The sequence below is a fragment of the Ischnura elegans genome, chromosome 1 (genome assembly GCF_921293095.1).
Source record: "Ischnura elegans chromosome 1, ioIscEleg1.1, whole genome shotgun sequence".
In the NCBI taxonomy this organism is placed as follows: Eukaryota; Metazoa; Arthropoda; class Insecta; order Odonata; family Coenagrionidae; genus Ischnura; species Ischnura elegans.
Window position 1 is genome coordinate 108133204 of NC_060246.1, and position 15454 is coordinate 108148657.

At 61.2% G+C, this 15454-nt stretch overlaps 2 non-coding genes across 2 annotated transcripts; both read left to right on the forward strand.

Annotated features, from left to right (window-relative positions):
* The first annotated feature begins 6612 nt into the window (after positions 1-6612).
* Positions 6613-6805, forward strand: LOC124173847. The gene has a single exon (XR_006868801.1). It is a non-coding gene; the product is annotated as a U2 spliceosomal RNA (small nuclear RNA).
* An 8454-nt stretch (positions 6806-15259) lies between these two features.
* Positions 15260-15454, forward strand: LOC124173742. Its single transcript, XR_006868727.1, has one exon. It is a non-coding gene; the product is annotated as a U2 spliceosomal RNA (small nuclear RNA).

Here is a 15454-nt window from a genome sequence, read left to right on the forward strand (position 1 = left end):
GCTTTTGTGTGTTTGTTTGTGTCAGTGTTAGCAACAGCCCGAGCAACTTTGGTGCACGTAGTGTGCACCGTTCGGCTGTTGCTAAGCACGTGGTCCCCCGCCACGTGGTCCCTCGCCGCGTGGTTCCCCGCCACGTGCTTCCCGCGCGCCAACTTCCCGCCCTCCCAGCATGGCAACACCGCCTGTCGCCCAGCGGACCCGCCGGAAGGCGAAGGAGAGGGGAGTGCATCGCCCTCGTGATGCTCCCTACGCCCCTCCCGACTCCCAGGCCTCCCCGTCGCTGCTTCCCGCAATGGACTCCGCTGGGAGCATTACCCGCTCGTGGCGGAAGACGCTGGAAGAGGAATGGAGTGCCGGGTCGTGGGATCCACGAGCCCTCGCTTCGCCCCCGACCCGATCTCCCGCCTTCCTCGCCACCCCCCGTCTCCGCCTCCCCTCCCCCATAAGTGCTCCCTCGGGATCCGCCCCTGCGAGTGCGTCGTCGGACGACCTTATCGTCGACATTGACAGCGCCCCCGCAGTGCATGACCCAGTGTTGCCCCGCCCCCTCCCCCTTGCCCCTGGTGTCACGGAACGTTGCCCTAGCGTCCGTGGACCATCCCCGGAGATTGTGTTCCTCCCGACACAATCTCCCTCCCCCTCTCGCGTCTCCCCCACTCCCAGTGCTCCGCAGTCATCCCCAGCTGCGTCTGCGATGGACGGCCTGGCGTCGCCTCGTGCGAGCGTGAGTGAATGTGTGAGTGTCGTCTCGGAGGACGGTGCGCAGCCGCGCCGAGACGAAGCGCAGGACGGCCCCATGTCGCCGCGTGTTTCCCCTCCCCTGTGTGGTGGCTCCCTGGAGGACGGATCCGTACCGCCCCAGGGGGCGTTGTCGGACGGCCTTCTGTCGCCGACAACACATTGTGACGACACGCAGCGGTTTGTGGTGGTGGACAGGTGGCGGTATCGGTCTGTCGGCACGCAGACTGACGAGCCATCTGCCTCCGCAAGTGTTGCGTGTGGGGAAAGTGTGTGTGCTTCGGTTTCCGACACAGACGAAGTGCGTGGCCTGGAGTGCACCATGGCGGATCCCGAGGTGTTCCTCGTCCCCTATTCCCCTTCCGTCCCCTCCCCCCTCACCCCCCGCTGCCACGTCAGAGATCTTAGTCCGATCTCTGACATCCCCCTTCCGGAAGAGGAGCGCGGCAGGTCCCACATGCGTGGTGCATCGTGGGAGCAGTTCCGCGTTTCCTCCGAGGAAAGGCGGCGGAGGAATCGGGAGCGGAAGAAGAGGAGGAAGAGACGACGCCGCGAGGAGCAGACGACGAGGGAGCCCGCCAGGCCACTCTCCCCTAGTGTCCGCCCCCAACCGCCTCCCATTCGCCGTCCCCCGCCCCCTCCCATTCATCGTCCTCAACCCCTACCCACCCCTCCTCCCCCCGTCCTGACTCAACGGCGTCCAGACATGCGCCCCTACAGGGAGCTCGTACCCACTGCCCCAGTGCCGCTGTTTTCCCCCAGTGAAGTGGCGCAGCTGCGCGCCCTTCTCCGGAACGGCGCAGCTGCGCGCGGTGCTCCCCTCCCGGCCCCTCAAGTGCCCCAGCATTCCCTGCGAAGGGAGAGAGAGCTGCCTCCGCGCTTTCGCCGACAGGTGGAAGCAGAGCATCGCCCGGAGGGGGAGGTAGTGAGGAGAAGAAGAAGGCGGAGAAGGGGGAATGGTGACGTCATTCCCCCTCCATCGGCGCCTTCTCCGACGACGCGTGGCCCGCCTCCTGTGCCCCAACACCGTCCTACTCTCGTGCGAGCTCCCGTTCCCCCCCCGCCCCCCGTGATGCCCCGAGTGGCCTGGCCCCCACACGCCCGGGGCAATTTTCCCTGGGGGCCGCAGGAGACCGAGTGGCCGATCCGTTACGGGATGGAGGCCCAACGGATGACACAGGCGGCCCCCTTCCCCCCTCCGCCGATGTACCAAGCCCCCCACCAGCAGCGGGTAGTGAGCCCCCCGGCCCACTGCTGGCCCCCGGTACATGGGTCACCGGCCCCCCAGCCCCGGTGTTGGTGCCCGTACCCGCACCCTTAGGCGACGAAGGGGAGGGGGAGTTGAGTGAAAGACAGGAGAAGTGGCTGCGTGACCTCCAGACGGCAAACGACGCGAACTCACTCTTTGCCGTCGTAAGCGAGGTCACAGCGGCAGCCGCTGTGTTCAACCCCCCTCCCAGGCTCCCCACGGTGACCCCCCGGCCCAACCCCCGCCCTTTGCCCGCTGCAGACCTCCAAAAACTTTACCGCAGCGGGAAAGGAAGAGCTTTCCGGCGGATTTGCGCCCCGACCGGAAAGCTATGTGAAATTCCACTGGCTTCCCTCAAGGCCCACTTCACCCGTCCCTCCCCCCCCTACGATCCGACGCAGCCATGGCCGGCTTTCATCCCGGAGTTCCCACCAGGACGTCGAGGGAGCGGCGAGCGGGAGATCACCTCTCCGATCACACCGGAAGAGGTGATCGACCGGCTGAAGAGGACGCGGGCGTCGGCTCCGGGACCTGACGGCGTGCCCTACTCCGCATACCGGCGTGTTGACTTTAATGGCGAGGTGCTGGCCGCCATTTTCAACCGGTGTGTGGAGTTAGGGAGGGTGCCCCCGCAGTGGAAGGAGACGCGGGTCACCCTGCTGCACAAGGGGGGGAGTGAGCACGAAGTGCGTAATTGGAGGCCGATCTCATTGGCCAACACGTTGGCCAAAGTGTTCATGGGCGTACTGGCGGACCGGATGCTTCCCTGGGCCCTCCGTGGGAAGCGCCTTTCGTTCCCCACCCAAAAGGGCTTCATCCCCGCCACGGAGGGCTGCATGGAGCACAACTTTGTGCTTCAGTCGGCCATAGAGCACGCGAGGGCGAGTTTTGGACAGGTGGCCGTCGCGTGGCTCGACTTGGCCGACGCGTTTCCGTCGGTGCCCCATGATCACATCCTCCGAGTGCTCCGCGAGATCGGCCTCCCGGTGAAGTGCGTCACGGTGATCGAGGACATGCTCCGTGGCTCCACGATGAAGGTAGCTGCTGCGGGTGGAGTCACGGATTCGATCACCGTGACGAGTGGTGTTCGCCAGGGGGACCCCCTTTCCCCCCTACTGTTTAACCTGGCGCTGGAGCCTGTACTGCGAGCGATTTCGGAGGATCGCACTCTCCAAGGCTTTCCCATGGGGACTGCGTGCGTCAAAGTCTTGGCGTACGCGGACGATTTAGTCCTCGTGGGGGGGAGTGCGGAATCGCTCGCGGCGCTCCTGGACGTCGCGGGAAGGGCCGCCGAGTGCTGTGGTTTGACCTTCAATCCGGGGAAGTGTGCATCGCTACACGTGGACTGGCGGTGCACGACGCCACAGCGCTCCAGGGGTGTTCAACGCACCCCCTTTTCCATCTGCGGCTCTCCCATCAGGTCGCTCGGCGTAGGTGACTCATACACCTACCTGGGGGCACCGATCGGCCTGAAAGTGAACGCGGCGCCCGCCACGGCGCTCGACTCCATCCTCGAGGATCTCCGGCGGCTCGACGAATCGGACTTGGCGCCGTGGCAGAAGATTGACGCGGTGCACGTCTTCCTGACACCGCGTCTCGAATTTCCCCTCCGAATCGTCCCTGTCCCGAAGAAGGCCATCCACGACTTCGACAAGGAGATGCAGCGAACGGTGAAGAAGTGGATGAGTCTCCCGACCCGCGCGGCGCGGGAAATGATCTCCCTCCCCAGGAGCCGGGGAGGGGGTGGCTACGTCCCGCTGCCGGCCCGCAAGGATGCGCTCACCGTGGTGCACGCGTTCCGGATGCTCACATGTCCGGACGCGTGCGTCGCGGATGTGGCGTGGCACACCTTGCGGGACATCATCAGCAGGCGGACGGGAAGGACGCAACGGACGGCGGTGCTGAGTAGGGAGTCGATGTGCGACTTCCTCAATGGCGCCGCCGACGACGTCGTCGGGACGGGAACGATCGCGGCGTCATCGCACTGGACCAGAGTGCGCGCGGCGACGAGGCAACTGCGGCGCTTCGTGGACATCCGGTGGGCGTGGAGCGCCGCCAGGGCGGAGTTGGCCATCGTCGTCCAGCGAGTGACGCCGTCGAGGGAAGAGATGACCGTGCCGGCCTCTGCCCGGAGGAGGCTGCACGGAATCATCTTGGCGGCCATGGGGGAGGGCTTCAGGCGCTCGCTGGTCGCGAAGCCGGATCAAGGAAAAGTGATAGCGGTGAGCTCTCGACACCCGGACTCGAACCACTGGGTGTCGGGAGGAGTGGGGATCCGGTTTTGCGACTGGCGCTTCATTCACAGAGCGCGGCTGAACGTTCTCCCCCTGAATGCGGCAAGAAGAGGAGCGGCCAGGAGAGACACTCGGTGCCGGGTCTGTGGACACGCGGAGGAGACCTTGCCGCATGTGGTGAACCACTGCTTGCCGCATGCGGACGGGTGGACCCGGCGCCACGACGAAATCATCAGTCTGCTGGTCGCTGAGCTGCCGCAAGGATGGGAGGTGCGAGTGAATCAGCGGGTACCTGGCGACGAGTCGCTGCTGCGTCCCGACTTGGTCATCTGGGAGGTTCCGAGGGGCGTGATCCACGTGATCGACATCACAGTGCCCTTCGAGAACCGACCGGAGGCCATGGCAGCAGCGAAGGCGAAGAAGATAGAGAAATACGCCGCCCTGGTCGATCGAATGCGGGTCCGGTGCGCCTACAAGATGGAGGTCCATCTCGACGCGTTGGTGGTAGGCGCACTGGGGAGCTGGACGTGGGAGAATGACTCTCTCCTCGCCCGGCTCCACATCCCTAAATCCCGCATTCGCCGTGCCCGACGAAAGATGGTTCTCGCGGCCATCAAGTGGTCGCGGGATATTTACGTCGGGCACATGACCGGGGTCCGCCAGTACCCGCCGGCAGAGACTCCCATCCGGGTTGCCGCACCCACCGCCGGAGGAGGGGCAGGGAGCAGAGGCGCCGCCACGGAGCAGCCTGGAGCGGGAGGCGCCGAGGACCGCGCGGCGTCGAGGGAGAGCGGCGTTCCGGACGACGGAGCTCCCATCGTTGGACGAGGGGAGCCGAGTCTAAGGACGCCGAGGGACCGCGACGCCCCCCCTTGCCCTCCCGTAACCCCCTCTGATCCCTGCCCCTGTGTAATGTGCTCCTGAGGACGTCCACTCACCGCCCGAGACGCCAGGAGCCATGTTTACATGTGTATATATATTCGTGTTAGGTTAGGGCCCGTGAGATTCCCGGGTGTTTGTGTTGTGTGAATGCGAAAGTACGGTCTGGCATCGACTTTCCATTTACGGCACCCCCTCCGAGTGTAATTAGTGCGACGGACAGTGACCGCAATGCGTCGATTCACTCGGAGGCGAGGTAGCGTGCCATGGTGTGAATGGTTCTTGTATATATCGCGTGAAGTGAAGGGAATACTCACGGGCAGTCAATGTGTGTGTGTGTGTATTTTGTGTTTTTGCTTCTTCATTGTGTGTATGTTTCCCACCATCCTCGAGTGTATGTGTTGTGTCGGGGGCGGCACCGTGTGTGACGCGATGTGGCCATGAGTGTGTTTTTCTGTGTGTGTGCGTCGCGGCAACGATGTAAGCATCGACGTGACGGTTTTTCGTTGTCGCGGCGAACGTGTGAATGTTCCCTGGGCGTAGTGTAAATAGAGATTGCCGCGTGCGCGCGCGCCCAGGGATTTAAATGGTCAATTTCATCTTGCGGTGTCGCCCGCCGAAGTTTTCAGTTCGCCCGCCGGCCGCAGTCTCGGGCAGGTGGCGCGCCGGCGGCGGCTTCGCTGCAGGCCGTTCCCACGATAGGCAGGTGTTCCCCTCCGTTGCCCTTTCCCAAGCGCCAGTGACGGAGGGGAGGGAGCGGCCTAAAGCCAGGGCAAATGTGTGTGAGTGTTGTGTTAGTGTGTGTGTCTCTCCGCCGCTGTGGCGGTAGTGGGGGAGGAGAAGAATGCGGCGGCCTTCGGTGGCATTCGAGGAATGTCGCCTCACCTCCAGTGCTTCCGCCCCTCTTTCCCCCCCGCCCTCCCCGTCCCCGCCGCCCTGCCGACGACGCCAGCAGCAGCCATGCGCAGAGGAGTTGCGCGTGGACCTGGGGACTCTGCGCGCTCTCGGCGACCGGCTGCAGGCGGCGTGGAGCGGTGGCGCGTGGAACCAGGGGGCCTTCCACGCGCCTTCGGACGGGGAAGAGAAGACAGAAGAACGTCGCGGCGGAGATGAATGCGCTCGTGGCCACAGCGTATAAGTGGCCACGGCGCAGGTATGAAAGAGCGGGCGGCCACGGGGTATAAGTGGCCGCCTCGCATGTGTGTATGGTACGAATGAATGATCTGTAAATAAAACCGAATGAATGAGTTGATTTATTTTTCCCTGAATGAATGAATTTGAGTGCAAAATGAAGAAGTGAAAACACTGAAGTGGACAATAGACATAAAAACTATTCCCGACCGGCCTCACTTCGAGTCCGGCGGTGAGAAGTGGCCCCTAAGTGAGGGGCCACAAAATACTTGTAATAGCTTCCATGGCATTACTAGGGCGGCCCACACTTGGTGGGTCGCCCTTCTGTATCATCCCCCCCCACGAAAGGTGGGGGGATCTGTAAAATTCTCTTGTTTTGAGATACCGTTGTATTTGAAAAGAATATCAATAAACGTCTTATCTGTTCTTATCAGCTTAATATCTGATACGTCCAGCATTGCTGGACCAGAATATTAATCTGATTTTTGAACATGGGCGGGGTCCCCGGAGTTTACTCCATCCCTGCCGCGGGTTGGCCCGGTATTGCAGTACCGCCGGGATCGGCCCAACATAAAAGGTTCCATAAATCAGAAAAGCTGATGAGAACAGATGTTTCTCTTCCTTGTTTCATTTAAAAAATTCCCGAATCGCGAAAATGCGACAAAGTCCGGAGATTCGTGAGGCAAGAAACGAATGGGCGAAGGAAAGAAGAAAATAACACTGGCCACCACTTCATTCATTTATTTTATCACCATTTTACATTTAAACCATGTCTGTAAAATAACAAGCAACAGCACAAAAAATAAAAACTGACAGAAAACAAAATTTTTTAACATGAGACATCGTTTGAAGAGGATGAATAATATGCCCTCACTAACACTGCAGAAAAGTTCATCTAATGCAGTGCACTGATCCTAGTGCAGAGCCGGGCACAATTTTTCCGGCTCCTCGGCCTTATGGCTAAGATAGGAGTGTAGTATGGGCACGGCTCCTCGGCCTTATGGCTAACATAGGAGTGTAGACGGGACTCGCATGCCAAGAGTGACATACGTCGTGGGAATGATGATGAAATTTTTCACTTTTAAGAAAACCTTCCGGAAAGCTGTCGAAACAGTTTCCGCACACTTTTCACACGGAAATTAGGTGAATGCAAGATTTATAAAATAACTTCCAAATATTCACCGGATCGAGTGAACATGGAAAATGACCGCCAAGCGTAGGTTTCCTCGAGAATTCCAAGTTTTTCTTGCGAATATGACGAGACAAGACGGACGCATCACGCTTCTGGTGAAATACACGCAGCATTCATCCGCGTTACCAAGGAGTCGTCGCTAACAATGAACGCCTTCCACTGAAAGCGCAGTCGAATTTCGCGGGGGCCGTGCTGCTGGCAGATAGTTCGACCCGGAGGCCGACGACGGCGTCGGCACGCACTCTGTTTACTTCAAGTGTAAAAAAATGAGGGTCGCGAATGATGACGAAACACAGGTGTCCAATGAAACCGTGAATTGCTTTCTTTCGGAGAGTTGCATTTCATGCCGATATTTTTTGCAAAAACATCCGAAATTATTGACTGATGCCGATTCTTCCGTCCCGTATTCTAGCCATTGCTGACGATTTTGGAAATTTTTTCCAGTCCCCGGAGAGGACTTTTTAAGCAGCTTTGAATCAGATTCCCCAGAGAGGACTTTTTAAGCAGTTTTAAGTCTGATTCCCCGGAATTTTAGCATTTCGAAAGAAAATACATGACTCGAGTGAGTAGGATAATGCTCTCTCATCGTGTTTCTTGACGTTTTCTGGACGATTTTGAGTGACTTTTTCGAGTCCCCGGAAATTCCCCGGAAATGGCAATTTTTTTGGGAATTTCCCAGGACCAAAGCATTCCCCCGGGAAGCGAACGCAGGATGCTCCACGAAGGACGCTGCGATCCCACACGACAGATGGCACCGAAGGCCCGGAAAACGGACCGCGTCCGTTACGTCCGCGACGCTCCTACGACTCTCCCGGACCCGCCGACGACACCAAAACTCCCGGAGTCTCCACACAACACTTTCGTGCGAATTTTTCCCCATTCTCACGCCTAAAATTCGCCATTCCGAGACCTTTCCTCGCGTCAAAAACTCTCGCCGCACACCACCGCCGCAGCATCCGACCTCATCACGCAAAATACCCGAAAAACCGTCCCGGAACCCCGGAAAAATTTATTAATTATCGCTTCTCGGCCTTATGGCTTAGTGTGTGTAGCAGGTATGTGAACAACGCCACGTGGGAAAACCATGGATTTCGTGTTTGTGCCAAATTGGAATAGCTGTGTGTGTTTTCTCCGGGATATCGCCGCGACGTGCCTGCCACTGGATTATTAGTGTGTGTGCTCTGCCTTGGATTGCCCCGCGACGTGTCTCACTGGCCCCCACCAGTGGTAAGCCCACCCGAGACAGTCGCTCCCCCTTTCCCTCCCCTCATGGCCGAGAAGCCAACCCCGCCCGTCGCCCAACGGACTCGCCGGAAGGCGAAGGAGAGGCGCCCTCGCGACGTTCCCTACGCCCCCCCCGACTCCCAGAGCTCTCCGTCGCTGCTTCCCGCCATGGATTCTGCCGGGAGCATCTCGCGAGCGTACCGCCACCGCGACGATCCCTCTGACTCTTCGCCATCCTTCCCTCTCCCCACGCCCCATCCCTCCTCCCCCGCGACGGACATTCCTGATTCTTGGCGGCAAGTGCTGGAGACGGGGTTTGAAACAGTGTCGTCGTGGGATCCTCACACCCTCCCATTAACCCCCACTGCCCCGTGTTACTCCTCCGCCCGCATTTCCCCCCCGAGCTCGCGACCCATAATTAGTGACGTGATCAGTGAACCAGCGTGCGCCATGATCGATTCATACGTTATCGAGGTCGTCCAGTCGCCGGAAAGTGACGACTCCCCCGTGTTGCCACGCCCCCTTCCCATAGCCCCCGGTCTCGCGGAACGTTCCTTAGGCGTCCGCGCGACTCCTTCCCCGGAGATTGTGTTCACTGACTCACGGTGCTCCCCTTCCCCCCCCACTCACGTGTCTCCCACGCCCTCCTTTACACAGTGCTCCCCGGCGACGATGGACAACCTGGCGTTGCCTCGTACGCCTGTCCCCAGTGCTCGTGTTAGTGACGTGAGTGAGAGTGCTGGTGACGCCTCGGAGGACGCTGTGCAGGCGCGCCGAGGCGTCTCGTTGGACGGCTCGATGTCGCCAACGCGGGAAGTGGAGCCAGGTCAGCCGGAGGACGACAGGTTTTCGCCACGGCATGACGATGTGGACGGCCAAGTGTCGCCATCATCACTGTGTCCGGCCGCTTTGCGCTACGTCACGATCGATCGGTGGGCGTGTCGGTCTGTCAGCACACAGACCGACGTTGATCGTGGCACCGAAGCGGTCGAGGTGCGTGTGCCTCCGCGTGTGTGTGTGCCTGATCCGTGTGTGGACGTCGTTCGGGCGCGAACACCGGATCGGGATATGGGTCGCGAGCTTTCGTGTGCGCCGCCCCTTGTCCCGTACTCCCCCTCCACGCCCCCACGTCACCGAGATAACTACAGCGTCATCTCGGACGAGCCGCTGCCCGAGGATAGGAGGAGCGGCGCTTCGTGGGAGCACTTCCGAGTTTCGTCGGAGGAGCGTAGGCGGCGAAACCGGAACAAGCGTCGCAATCGGCGGAGGCGTAACGCGGAAAGGCGTCGCGACGCAGCGAGAGAAGACGCCAGGCCACCAGCGGCATCGCCACTCATCCCTCCCCCATTATCCCAACCCCGACCACGCCCACAAGTGACTTCACGCCCCCAATCTCCGCCGCGTTCTTGTGATTATCGGGTGCGTAACGCCGCCGCGCCGACGCCTCTATTATCCGCAGAGGAGATCGCTCAGATACGTCTCCTTCTGCGGAGGGACGCTATAGGGGATTGTGACGCAAGACGCGGCGGCCAGAGAGAGCGGTTTAACCCCCCGCGCTTTCAGCGCCGACATTTAAGTGGCAACGAAGAAAATGTGCCGGCGATAAGACGCCCCAGGCGGCGGAGGAGGGGAGGTAATAACGTCACGCCACCTCCCCAAGTGCGACCGCCGGTGCAGTGCCCCCCCGTGGAAGTGCCGCCCCCCCCTCCCTCATTCCCCCCGCAACCGCAACCTCCTCCAGCGCCCCCCGCGATGCCCCGAGTGGCCTGGCCTCCCCACGTCAGGGGCGTGTATCCGCTGGGGCCATACATGACTCTGGCGCCGGTCCATCCAGGGACGGAGGCGCCAGGGTGGACACAGGTGGCCCCAATGCCCCACCCCCTCCACACCCAGATGCCGCACCCATTCGCCCCGCCCCAGTGTGCCGCGCCCTGGACGATCACGCAACCCCCGCCCAGCAGTGCCGCGCCCTGGACGCACCCGTGTCCCCCTCCCTTCCCCGCGTGGTGCGGTCGCTAAATCCGGCCGCGCCACCCCGACGAACGGGTGCGTTCCGCGTCCGCCCAGACGCGAGAGAAACTGCGTCGCGACTTCCGGACGATCTCCTAAACGCCGTCGCGGCGCAGTCCGATGCGCCGTCCGTGCAAACACCTGCCACTCTCCAGCAGGAGGCGTGGCTGATTCAAATCGGCCTCGCTGGAGAGAGCACGGACGGCATCTTTCGCGTCGTCCGCTCGATGCGCGACGCGGCGCGGGCGGCAAGCGGGATAACCTCTCCACTCTCCCGGGGTGCAGCGTCTCATCGGCATCGGAGGCAGGACCCGCCACTCACCGCTGCGGAGTTGCAGGCGCTCTACCGCGAGAAGAAAGGGAAGGCATTCCAGCGAGTCTGCGGCGGCAATGACATGGACCGTTGCCGTATCCCTCTGCCGCAGGTGAAGGCCTTTTTCTCGCGGGAGCGGCCGCGGTACGACGAGTCGCTCGCCGCGCCCTCTGTCGTGCCGCCGTTCGAGCGCAGCGGTGGAGAAGAAGAGGAAGCGGACATGCTGATGAGACCGATCACCGCGGGAGAAGTCAGCAGGCGCCTTCGTCGCACCCTCAACACTGCACCCGGCCCTGACGGCGTGCCTTACTCAGCCTGGAAGCGGATAGATCCGGATTGCCGCGTGCTGGCGGCAATCTACGATTTCTGCTTCCGGGCAGGCCGGGTGCCGAAGGAGTGGAAGGAGAGCAACACCATTCTTCTACACAAGGGCGGCGACGAAGATGAGATCGGCAATTGGAGGCCGATCGCTCTCAGCCCCACCATCCTGAAGGTCTACACGGGCGTGCTCGCGGACCGCATCGCTGCTTGGGCGGTCCGTGGTCGACGCATGTCCTTCCCGGCCCAAAAGGGGTTCCTGCCCGCCACGGAGGGATGCATGGAGCACAACTTTGTGCTCCAAGCCGCGCTCGACTACACCAGGAGCGCACGGAGGGAGATTGCGGTGGCGTGGCTGGACCTTACGGATGCCTTTGGGTCGGTGCCGCATGCTCATATCGCGCGAATGCTGCGCGCGATGGGCATGCCTGAAAGGATGGTGGGGGCCATCGCCGAGATTTACGAGGGCAGCGCAACTAACATCATCACGGCGAGCGGCTCCACGGGCGAGATTCCGGTGAAGTGCGGAGTGCGGCAGGGCGATCCGCTGTCGCCGCTCCTTTTTAATCTCGCTCTGGAGCCCGTGATTCGCGCTGTCCTCGCTCGGCGCGCCATCTCCGCGTTCAAGATGGGATCAACGTCGGTCTGCGTGCTGGCCTACGCGGATGACTTGGTCCTCGTCGCCAAGGATGCGGGGATGCTGAGAGGCCTGCTGCACGTCGCGGGAGCAGCGGCGTCGTGGTGCGGCCTGCGCTTCAACGCAAGGAAGTGCGGGTCGCTCCACATGGATTTCCGGTCCACCACGCAGAGAGAGGAACGAGGAGTGAAGCCCACGATCTTCCGAGTGCAGGGGGAGGACATGCGTGCACTCGCACGCGGTGAGGCTTATAAGTACCTCGGCTCACCCGTGGGCCACGGCGTCGACGCGGTGCCGCATGGCGTCCTCAACAAAATCCACGAGGACCTGCGGCGCCTGGACGAAAGTGAGTTAGCGCCGTGGCAGAAGATCGACGCAGTCCACACGTTCCTCACGCCACGCCTGGACTACACGCTCCGCATCACGCCCGTGCCAAAGGCGGCGATCGCGCGAGTCGACGCAGATGTGCATCGTTCGGTGAAAAAGTGGATGTATCTGCCGACTCGCGCATCGAGGGAGATCGTCGCCATGCCTAGAGGGCGCGGGGGAGGGGGACACGTGCCGCTCGCGGTGCGGAAGGACGTGTTTGCGGTGGTGCACGCATTCCGCATGCTCACGTGTCCCGACTCGAGCGTTTCGAACGTGGCGTGGCATACTCTGCGCGACGTGGTGGAGAGGCGCGTCGGAAGGACCGGAAATCGAGGGGCGATGGGAAGAGGCGCCCTCTGCTCCTACCTCAACGGCGCCGACGACGACACCATCGGCGCGGGGACTAACGCGGCGGCATCAGTGTGGAGCCGCACCCGCCGCGCCACCAAGGAGCTGACGAACATCGTCCCCGTGACCTGGCGGTGGAGCGATGCGAGACGCGAGCTCGCCGTGTCTCTTGCTTTCGCTTCGCCGCACGGCAGAGAAGTCGTCGTGCCGGCGCCAGCGAGGAGGCGCCTCTTCAGCTACCTCATCCGAGCCGTGGGAGAGGCCTTCCGGAGGAGGCTAGTCGCGAAGCCGGATCAAGGGAAAGTCATGGAGGCGACTTCCCTGTGCCCCGACAGCAACCACTTCGTCGGGGCGGGCCGAATGATCCGGTTTTGCGACTGGCGCTTCATACACCGCGCCCGCCTGAACGTGCTGCCGTTGAACGCCGCCCGCAGAGGAGCAGCGAGGGGAGACACGAGGTGCAGAGTGTGCGGGCAGGCAGATGAGACACTCCCTCACGTCATCTGCCACTGCCTCGCGCACTCTGACGGATGGCGTCGACGCCACGACGCCATCGTGGAAATTCTGCGGGCGGCACTTCCATCATCTTGGCGGGTGCGGTTGGACCGGAGGGTGCCAGGCGACGAGAGTCTTCTGCGGCCGGATGTGGTGGCGTGGGACGAGGGACCGGACAGGGAGGTGATCGTCGTGGACGTCGTGGTGCCGTTCGACAACCGGAGTGCCGCGCTCGCCGCCGCTCGGGAGAAGAAGCTTGAGAAGTACGACGCCCTGGTCGAGCGGATGCGCGTGCGGTCGGAGTATCGGGTGCCGCACAGCCTAGAGGCGTTAGTGGTGGGAGCTCTGGGCTCGTGGGCACCCGGAAATGACGCACTCCTGACTCGCTTGGGAGTGCCGAAGGGCCGCATGCGCAGTGTTCGGCGTCAGATGATCACCGCGGCTATCAAATGGTCGCGGGACATCTACGTCGAGCACATGACCGGGGCGCGGCAGTACATCGCGGGAGCGGCGGCACCACAGGAGCGCGGAGCGGCAGTCGACGGCGGCGGAGAGGACGACGACGACGGAGCGCCGATCATCGGGCGACGGGAGCGGCCAGCGGACGCGGCGCCGGATGTTCCGGCCACGCCCTCTCCCTCCCCGCCCCCCCTCCCCCGGTCCCCCAGTCCCAGCGTGTTTCCTGAGGACGTCGCCTAGTGACGCCAGGAGGCACGTATGTAAATATTGTATAAAGTGTATGTGTGTTTATGTGCCCGCGAGAAAATATCTTCGGTGAAAGTACGGTCCGGCATCGACTTTCCTCTCGCCGGCCTCACTCCGAGCGCAATTTGTGCGACGGACAGTGACCGCAATGCGTTTATTCGCTCGGAAGTGAGGCACTGAGCGAATGTGTGAATGTGTTAATAGTGTTTTTTTTCTGTGTGTGTGTGTGTGTGTGTGTGTAAATCTCGCGGGCACAGAGTGTTTTACAGCCGTTGTCATTCTTCAGTGTTTTTTGTCCCCATAATCATCGTGTGAATGTGCTGTGTCGGGGGTGGCACCGTGTGTGACGCGAATTGGCCATGTGTGTGTCTCGTGAATGAATGCGTCGCGGCAACGATGTTAGCATCGACAAGACGGTCCTTCGTTGCCGTGGCGAAAGTGTGAATGTGCCCTGGGCGTAGTGTAAATAGAGATTGCCGCGTGCGCGCGCGCCCAGGGAAATAAACGGCCAAATTCTTCATGCGGTGTCGTCCCCCGAAGTATTTAGTTCGCCCGCCGGCCGCAGTCTGGGGCAGGTGGCGCGCCGGCGGCGGCATCGCTGCAGGCCGTTCCCACGCTAGGCAGGTGTCCCCCTCCATTGCCCATTCCCCAGCGCTGGCGGCGGTGGGGAGGGAACGGCCGAAAGCCAGGGCAAATGTGTGTGAGTGATGTGTTAGTGTGTGTGTCTCTCCGCCGCTGTGGCGGTAGTGGGGGAAGAGAAGAATGCGGCGGCCTTCGGCGGCATTCGAGGAATGTCGCCTCACCTCCAGTGCTTCCGCCCCTCTTTCCCCCCCCGCCCTCCCTGTCCCAACCGCCCTGCCGACGACTCCAGCAGCAGCCATGCGCAGGAGAGCTGCGCGTGGACATGGTGACTACGTGCTCGGCGACCGGCTGGAGGACGGCAGCTGCCTGTGCGGAGCGGTGGCGCGTGGAACTACGGGGCCTTCCACGCGCCGGCGGACGGGGAAGATTAAACAGAAGAGCGTCGCGGCGGAGGAAAACGCGTCCGTGGCCACGGTGTATAAGTGGCCACGGTGCAAGTATGAATGAGCGGGCGGCCACGGGGTATAAGTGGCCGCCTAGCATGTGTTTTCTGTGTGAATGAATTGTAAATAAATATGTGTGAATGGAAAGCATTTATTTTCCCCTGAATGAATGACAACTAAGTGTGAACAGTGAAGTGGACCTAAACATTAAAACAATTACCTGACCGGCCTCACTTCGAAGCCGGCAGGGAAAAGTAACCCCTGAATGAGGAGTTACGTTATACATTGTAATAAATTCAATGAATATTACAAGGGCGGCCCACACTTTGTGGGTCGCTCTTTTTGTATCACAAACCCCAAGGAAGGGGAAATGTAATTAAAAATGTTCTGCTCGAACTTTGTAAATGGCAAAGTATTCAATAAAGAATTTTTATCTGTTCTTATCAGCTTAATATCTGATACGTCCAGCATTGCTGGACCAGAATATTAATCTGATTTTTGAACATGGGCGGGGTCCCCGGAGTTTACTCCATCCCTGCCGCGGGTTGGCCCGGTATTGCAGTACCGCCGGGATCGGCCCAACATAA